The following is an 8,656-nucleotide window of genomic DNA, read 5'->3' as shown; positions in this document are numbered from 1 at the left end:
GTGCTTTGCTCCGGCCAGACTGCACCATATGCAATGCATATTCTAGGATCTGCACCACATGTGGTGCTCCCTTCCAGCTGGCCTAGGACTGTACTGCATGCAGCATCTGCTCCAGCCAGTTCAGGACCTGCGCTGCACATGGTGCCCACAGGCATCACAAGCAGCACAGGGCCCAGACCAGCTGGAGCACACACCATGAACAATACATGTTCCGGACTGGTTGGGGTGGGTGCCGCATACAGTGCATGTCCTAGGTTCTGCCTATGGGGCCAGGCCAGCACATGCCACACATAGGTCAACTGGTATCCAAGACTAGCACTGGGGGCTAGCCGATGGGACTCTGAAGGCCAGATCCAGCCCACAGGCTGTATCTTTGACACCCCTGGTGTAAATCAACACAACTCTACTGCAGCAGAGAATCTGATTTACTGAGTATCTAGCCCTTTGGCTCATCACTTTAGATAGGTTTTGTAATATTATAAAATTTTGAATGATTTTGAAAATAGAGATTTTACATTAATTTGGCCAGACCTCCCGCCCAATATTATATGCATCCAGTGTACCATTTTGCATCTGGATGAATAACAAATGGTTAATAAACATTTATTTTGTTTCAGTATATACTGCGAATATTACGGAAAAGAAAAAAGAAATTTCTAGATTACATGAAAATATAAATAAAAGTAATGATGCAGTTGTTCATTTGCACAAGCACAGAAAAAATTGTAAGGAGAACTGTAATGCGTAAGTATGATACAAGCTGAAGTTTGATACACACTGCATTTTGAAATCACAGATTATTGTAATGTAACAAGAAAAGTTCTCAAACAGCAACTTAAAAATCATATGTGAGAGCGGAGAGAAGTATTGAAAGGTTTTTTTTCCCCTGTTCCCTGGTATTTTTCTAAATTGATTCTGAAGCTGTAAAATATCATTGATTCATTATTCTGGCAGTGGTAAAATTAAACTCTCCTGTAGTACTTGTTTCTATGTTTATCTGTCATATATGTATCTACAAAATACATTTGAATCAGAAATCATCTGGAGAAATTGCAGATTCCTTTTTTGTAGCATGCCAATTTATTCAGTCAAGCAACACGCACGTGATTTTCTTAATTTTACCTTAATCTAGGCCATATGTAAGTTTTAGAAGAGGAGAGTTCAGATATACTTATGGGGATCTTGATATCAGTTTTCTCTGTTAAATAGCAGTCATTTTGTGTGAAAGACATTTTTACATGGGAAGAATAGTTTTGTAGCCTAAGATTTGGTTAACCTCCCCCATCTTCAATACTAATCAAATGTTTACAGAATTAAGTGATTTAGCTTTCAAAGTGTTTTGTTTTTCATTGTAAACCTGTCCTAAGTAGTACTGAGACCACTGTCTGTACTGAGTAATAAATATTATTGAGAACAATAAGGCTCCAGTGTATGTCTGCGTGCACATGTGTGTGTACATATACATTTGTTAAATATTAACACATTTTCCTCTCTATATGAGCCAAGGTTTTTTGCCTATAGTTCCTTCTTATTTCACTATTTTTCTTATATGTATTGTCTTTTAAGCTGTGCTATGAATGAGTAGTACAGGCAGATACACAAATACTTATGCCATGAAATTTTGGTGTCATTTACCTTAGTGACTTTAAAGTTGCTATTATAAATGTATACTATGGTAATTGTAAGCAGAATTTTTCCATTGTTTGATACTTAAGAGGGATCTCCTGAGTAAGCTCTTTGGAGTTCTCCAAAGTAGTTAATATTGGAATAATTAACTTACAAAGCCTCATAGTTAGGGCACAGCAGGGAGTGGGGAGATTTGAGTTCTGGTCCATACTCCCAGAATTATTTTTATTTTATCCAATGATTGTATAATGTAAAATGCATAAATAGGCCTGGGAGCAGAGACCAGAACCAAAATCTTCCCTCTTCCAGCTGAGTGCCCCAGCCACTAACATAAAGTCAGGCTGTCTCTTGCTTCTTATACATCTTACCAACTGGCTGCCTAATTTCCTCCTCACTAACTGTATAGGGAGCCTACAAACCTGCCTCTATGTCTTTGAAGGCAGTGCAGGGTGGTATTTTAGGAGCTTAGATGCTACAGTTATTACATGAGTAATGCGTCGCCTGCCCAATAAATTGTAACATGTCACACGTTCAACAAATTTATGCTTAATATGGTGGATCAGCGACAAAGACATATAACAACTTTGTGGCTGGTTGCCATGGTGTTTTAATATGAACGTACATCATGTTAAATCTTGCATGTGAGCCGCAGGACAAAGCTCTAGGAAGTGCTAAGACATGGGGCTCCTTGTGACCTGGTTCATGTCCAGACTTGCCCTGAACCCTGAATGTGAGCTGCAAGGCAAGAAGTTTAAAAGTGTCAGTGTAAAGGGACTCCTGCTGTTGGGATTGGGCAGGGGGCACACTCTGGATCCGGGCCACACAGTCCCCTTGGGGCTAGTCTCCAGAACTGGGCAGAGAACAGCTTGATCTCAGGGGTTGGCCATGGAGCAGCTGTGTCGTGGACACCAAGGCTGACCCCAGCCCAATCCAGATGATCAGGTGATTTTGGGGATTGGCCAGGGGTAGACCTGGAGCCCTAATGCCAGGCTCCCTGAGTGTGAGCAGTTGCATAATTGGGATCTGTGGAATTTTATGCCCTATCTAAAAAATCATGTGTCTTGCCATGCGTGTCTGGCATGGTAAATCACATGATTTTGGGGACTGGGCATAACATTCCTCAGATCCCAATTGCACGATTATATTAATGTCTGCTGGGGGCTGTATCAAAGGCTACAGCCTACTTGATCAGATACTTGTAGAAGAAATTAGGTTGTAACCTATGAAAGCTCATGCATCTCTGAATGACTTACTGTAGGGTGCTGCTCAGACCTGCCTTCTGCCTAATTTCAGAATAACATGGCTAACTACCTAATTCCTTTTCTTTGGTCCACCCTCCTAGAGTCAGGTTTTGTGATGCGTAGGGGTTGGGTACCTAAGCAGGCAGTGCAAAGGTGTCTTTCCAGATCTTGCCCCCAGGGCCTGATATAGTTAAAATAAAAGGAAAATTTAGAATGATGGTCCTAAAAAGAATAAACATTGACAAAGAAAAGTGATTAGTTGACCGGGAGATTTATTAATGCTTTCAGTTTCAGGCATTCTGCCACCTAGTGGAATTCACAACCAAGATTTAGGATTGGAAAACCCTATATACATATATGCAATGTAATTCCTAGCAGTGGGGTTCATAAAAACCAGCTTGCTGATCAGAGTGTGAATAAGAAATTATGAGAGATGTGCTTTAGGTTGGTACCGACTTTGACAGGCATTTAGATATCTAAGTCCAGGCTAGAGGGAAGTTTCAGCAGATTTAAGCAGGGTTTTTCAAAATTGATATAAATCAAAATTGATTCTCAACCAGAGTATCATGGCACCCTGGGGTGGCTTGAAATCCTTTCAGGGGTGCAACACAATGTTAGCACTGTTAGATGTGCAAACATGAGTGATAAGATAAACCCAGAGATTTCAAACAGGAATTCATAGCATTAAAACCATTCTGACCTGTTGTAGTATTTCTGTGTTCTTTGCAACAGAAGCATTGCTCTACTGTTTTTCTGTACAGTAGTAAAAAAAAAAAAAGGTGAAAATGAATTGCTGTCAATTTCTGAGGGGTGCCTTGAGTATAAAAAGATTGAGACCCGCTGATCTCTATGTTGGACTTGATTATCGTAACTTTAAGTGCCTAAGTCTTCCTAGTGAAGTTAGCCCTATGCAAAGCCAATTAAAGCCATAGCTTTTTTATTTGAAAAGGCTTGGGAGCTATCTGTATATGAAAACCTTTTCTGTTTTCAATATATGCAGACATAACTTTAAAAATAGAAAAAGAATTTATATGAGCTAGCACTATTAAAGATTTTTACTTTATTATGCATTTTGATATGATCATTTTAAATGTTCTTTTTAATAATAAATTAACTTTTTTTTTTACTTGTGCCATAGCTGGAAACCAACCTATGTAGCTCTTAGCAAGCATGAAGAGTATTTAAAGAACCAACTCAAAATCTACCAAGAAACTACAGAAAATGACCGGTAAGTGTAAAAATCTGAGATTTAGTTTCACGTTAACTGTTCCAAGTAACAATACTTAATACATGTGCTGATGTTTACTGTAAAAATCTAAAAAATGCACAGTAGGGAACTACATTTTTAACTGAGAATTTTGACTGCCTTTTCAGGAGAATAGTAAGTATCTTAATGATTGAAAGAATATTTAATAGCAAGGAATACTTGCATAGTCAGAATTTTCAAGGTTATGCTCATTTGGGTTGCATTTTATCCCTATAATTATGCAACTTTCCTACTGATGCAGTGCAGCAAAAAGAAATAGGGTAAAATGAAATTACTTAGAAATTACTTTAAATTCATTGTTACCTACATACGTATTAGAATTTCTCAAAGCCTTGCTCTTCAGCCTACAATTTTGGAAAATAAAAAATCCTCCTTGAAACAAAGATGAATATTTTTTCCACTTCAGCAAGAATATACGGCAAAAGCTAGCAACCACTAATAAAAAAATCATGTATAAAATGTTCCACCTCACAACTTCCTTGATTTGTGTGTCATCACTATAATATGTCTCTCAATACACTTGAGTAGAGTAACTTCAGAGAAGTAGTTAAGTTCAAAATAATCTTTTTGGAAAGCCTTTAGTTTTTGTGTTTTTGAAATGTATGTTTCAGTGGGAGCAGAGGTTGATTAGCACCCAAGAAAAAATAGGTCAGATTTATTCTGGTGCCTAAATACTGAATTGCAAATCAGAGTTTAGGTACTTGAACATTTTGGCTTCAGTTCACATCTTGCTGTATATGTGCTTCTTTGCCAACAATCTACAATTGCAGAAATAACATGATGAGCCTGATAGCCTTTAATTAACTCAGCTAGTAGCTTATCTGTCTTGTTACTGTTCGGAACTGTGTATTTGGTGAAAAAACAAGGCCAACTTTGCTTTCTGTGAGTATGTGATTAAGACATTCTGGCTTTCACTAATGTAAACTGACAAACCAGAGAAGCATTACTTTTAAATTGCTTCTTTTGCTGAGTAGTTTCCATTCCAATAAAAATGGATTTGATTTAATTTATTTGTCTGAGACAAATTATAAGAATGAAAAACGTAAATCATAAAATAATAAATTTAATTTTTTTCTAAGAATGTTTTGTAAACTATAGTCCATTTACGGTGAATCCTGTGCTGATGGCTTCGAAGCAGCAAGGAGGGCATTCAGCTAATTCTAAGTATGAAAATCATACATTAAAAATAAAATAACAACATGTAATGTGCTGAATGCCCCTTTTAGCCTGGCTGTTGGGGGCATTCAGCAGATATTGCTATACATGGAGAACATTTTTTTTAAAAGATAGATTGCTTTGTATTTAATTAGGCATATAATGTGAAGGTTCTGAAAGTGTTACATATTTTTAAGGTAGTGCCTCAAGTAATAATGGAATAGAAATAACTTTGCAACTGAAAAAACAGTCTGAAAGTGAGTGATATGAAACAAGAAAAAGGAATTGTTTTGATTTAATAGTAAGGTATTCTACATGCCTAATCCTATTCCCATAGAAATGGAATGAGAATTTTTGCTGTTGACTTCAATGGAAGCACTATTGTGCTCAAAATAGTAAACGTTTAAATAAGTAAGCCTGAAATTTGGATTATTGATAAGGCTTATTAAAAATTATGTCAGTTCCCCAAGACTACCAGGGATATCTTTTCATACATAGATTCATTTGGCTGGTGGTATGGGGGAAATCTCATCTCTGAAAGAGACAAAGATAATTCAGTGTCTTGACATTATTTTCAACAGTTTGCAGTCTAGCATCCACAATCATCCAACCACTTTCTTTTTATCTGACTAATATATATTTTTAAAAATAATTTGTAGGGAATCATTATTTGCATGGTGGCAAATCTGTTGCTCAGTTGCAGTTTCTGCTATACTTAGTGGCACTGTTTGCATTAACTAAGGGTAATGTTTTCTAAACAACATTCTGCAAATCTGGTGTGGAGTGTTTTGACATTCAGTTAATTCTGAATTTGTTTCCAATTTAAATCCAAGACCATCTGTGTACCAGACTTAATGATCTCCTCTTAGGAACTGAGTTTTATATGCGGTTCCCTGGATTCACAGGTTTGAAACTTAATTAAAGACATGAAATATTTTTTCCAAGCAAAAAGAAGTTGAGTCCCAGACAATTTAAAGATGTTGGTATTTCTGGTGTGACCTTAATTTAAAACTGAGGTTTTGCTTTTCCAGATTTGATGATCAAGAATCTTTAGCCCTTTTAGTAGGAGCAGTGGTTGATCCTAGTATTCTTGCAAAAAAAAAAAAATAACAACCCTTCTCTCCTATTGCCATATGCTGCCTTGATGTTGCCTTACATCAATTCAGATAGCTGCATTTCAAGTGGTATGGTGTTGTTACCTAATTTATATAGCAGTTAGAGGTGAAATGTACTTTACAACTGAAAACTATTATTGTATTATTATATTTTACACAATTCATGATAAATCTTGATCCTGGTCTTATTCAAAAACAGATAGAGGGGAGGATTTGGGGGTCAGGTGTTAATGAACCTCCTTCTCTGCCCCTCCCTAGCATTGTCATTGTTTTAGACAGTGTTATGCTAATATGCGGTACCTCCAGAATGGTAGCACAGTAAGTGTAGCTCTATTAGCACAGTGCTGTGTCCATTCTTCTGAGACCTACTCTGAAAGGCCTCCCAAATGAAGGGCATAATCCTGTTCACCTTATTCACCCAAATGGCACTCACCTAATCACACAACTGCTATTTTGGCACTTATGCAGTTTGTGCTGCTGTTCCATACACAGTGTGTACGCACAAGCTACTGCACATGAGAATTAGGCTGTACTCTGTATACACATACATCTATACATGCATAAGGTCTGAAATTGTAGCCAGAAAGAAACCTGTGACTAGCAGGTGTTAGATGCTGGAGGTGGAAGAGACTTCTATTGTTTAGCTTAGTAGCCTGGTAGTCAGACTATTCATATAGAAAGTGGGAAATCTCGGTTCTAGGCACCTCTTACCCAAAGAGAGTTTGAATCTACTTTTCTCTGACCATTTAACAGAGTATTCTAATCACCAAGCTACAGGTTTGTTTATCTGGTTCCCCTCTCCACCCCTCCTTCCGGAGCTGGCTCATAAGAGCCAAGATATGCAACCATGGCAATTGTGTAGTTTTATAGCTAGGGGGATGCAACAGGGCCTGTGTGTATGTCTGTGCTGAAATGTTTGGAAACATTAGTCTTGGAAACATTTTGAAAGTTACTTCTGTTCCCACCTTTGTTTTTCTGAATATAAACTTCAACTGGACCCTCTTCTTGTATTAACTACAATTAGTTCCTAGCATGAAAAATGTTTGCATTTGTTATTATTCAACTGCCTAAAAAGATACTACTTTTGAAGTGGAAATTGTTAGTAGGGCTAGCTTTGTGCTCAGCGGAATTATTGGCAGTAGTCTATATGTGCACCGAGAGGGCTGAAAATACAATTTGGCATTAGCAAGCTATCCTATAAATAATTTGCATCAACGAGGAAACAGTCCAAAGACAAGTCTTTTGTAACATGTTTACTTTTATGGATTTAACACTTCATGATTACTTTTCTGTGCAAACTGCTTTTCTTTGGTCTGTTTTTCAAAGGCAATATTGATCAATTTGAAGAGTTTCTTTTCCCCTTAATTGCATCAAATGACGTATTTCCTCTATTGTGTCGATTGAAGTAATGTCTACAAAAGTATTTCCTAGCATTACTGGTTTAAATTTAGGAAATGTAATGAACATTTATTTAATTTGGCCTTTTAATTAATAAAATAAGTAGTATCAGTTAGATTATTTTAATAGAATTACATCAGCATAAGATTGATTTGATGATTATTCCCGCTAGGTTCTGAGCACTCTGATTCTTCTCCAGCTATGTAAATAAATGTTTGTTTAACTAGAAGCATTGTGTCCCATTGTGTTAATGGAACTAACTCATACTTTCAGGGATTGTCTGGATTAGATCCAGAGTACTCAGAAGAAGAAAACCTTTAAAGCACTGGTACATCAGACTCTTGCTTTAGGAATTTGGAGTGATTTTTTTTTTTTTTTTTAGAGCAAATCATTAGTGACAAGAGAATAAGAATTGAGGCTAGAACAGGAAAGGGACATGTTATGGACTACTCAGAAAAATTCAGTATTTCCAAATCAACTGGGTTTTGATCAGTGTCACCCTAGAGTACACAAGGAACTGGCTAAGGCACTCTCACAGCTGTTTGGGTGCCTGTAGACATGCTTCAGGGCTGCTCCAATGTGCTGTAATTACAGCGCATCAGAGAAGACTCAATTAATTGAATCTGCTGGCTGACCTGCTCCACCGGGCTTTAAACTAAGCCCGCTGGGGGGGTGGGGGGACTACTGCCACTGCTGGCCTGCAGAGCGACCCTTGCAAAGCCAGAGGACCAAGGCACTTAAGGGAGCCCACCCCTGCCCCAGCCCTGGCACAATCTGTGTGCAAGGCAAGAGCCCCCAAGGGCACACTTGCCTGCCTGTACACTAATGCCAGGAGCCTGGGCAACAAGCAGGAC

The 8,656-nt window shown here is 37.8% G+C and overlaps 1 protein-coding gene across 1 annotated transcript in view; it reads left to right on the top strand.

Moving 5' to 3' along the window:
• The first annotated feature begins 623 nt into the window (after nt 1-623).
• The window catches only part of CUNH14orf39 (chromosome unknown C14orf39 homolog), a 41,395-nt gene continuing 33,362 nt past the window's right edge, over nt 624-8,656 (top strand). The window contains exons 1-2 of the mRNA XM_019551170.1: nt 624-744; nt 4,006-4,095. The gene's annotated coding sequence lies outside the window, so the exon portion shown is untranslated. The remainder of the gene's footprint in view (nt 745-4,005; nt 4,096-8,656) is intronic.

Source organism: Crocodylus porosus, unplaced genomic scaffold (genome assembly GCF_001723895.1).
Source record: "Crocodylus porosus isolate Cpor-Errol unplaced genomic scaffold, CroPor_comp1, whole genome shotgun sequence".
NCBI classification, from domain to species: domain Eukaryota; kingdom Metazoa; phylum Chordata; order Crocodylia; family Crocodylidae; genus Crocodylus; species Crocodylus porosus.
This window is presented reverse-complemented; position numbering and strand designations above follow the sequence as displayed.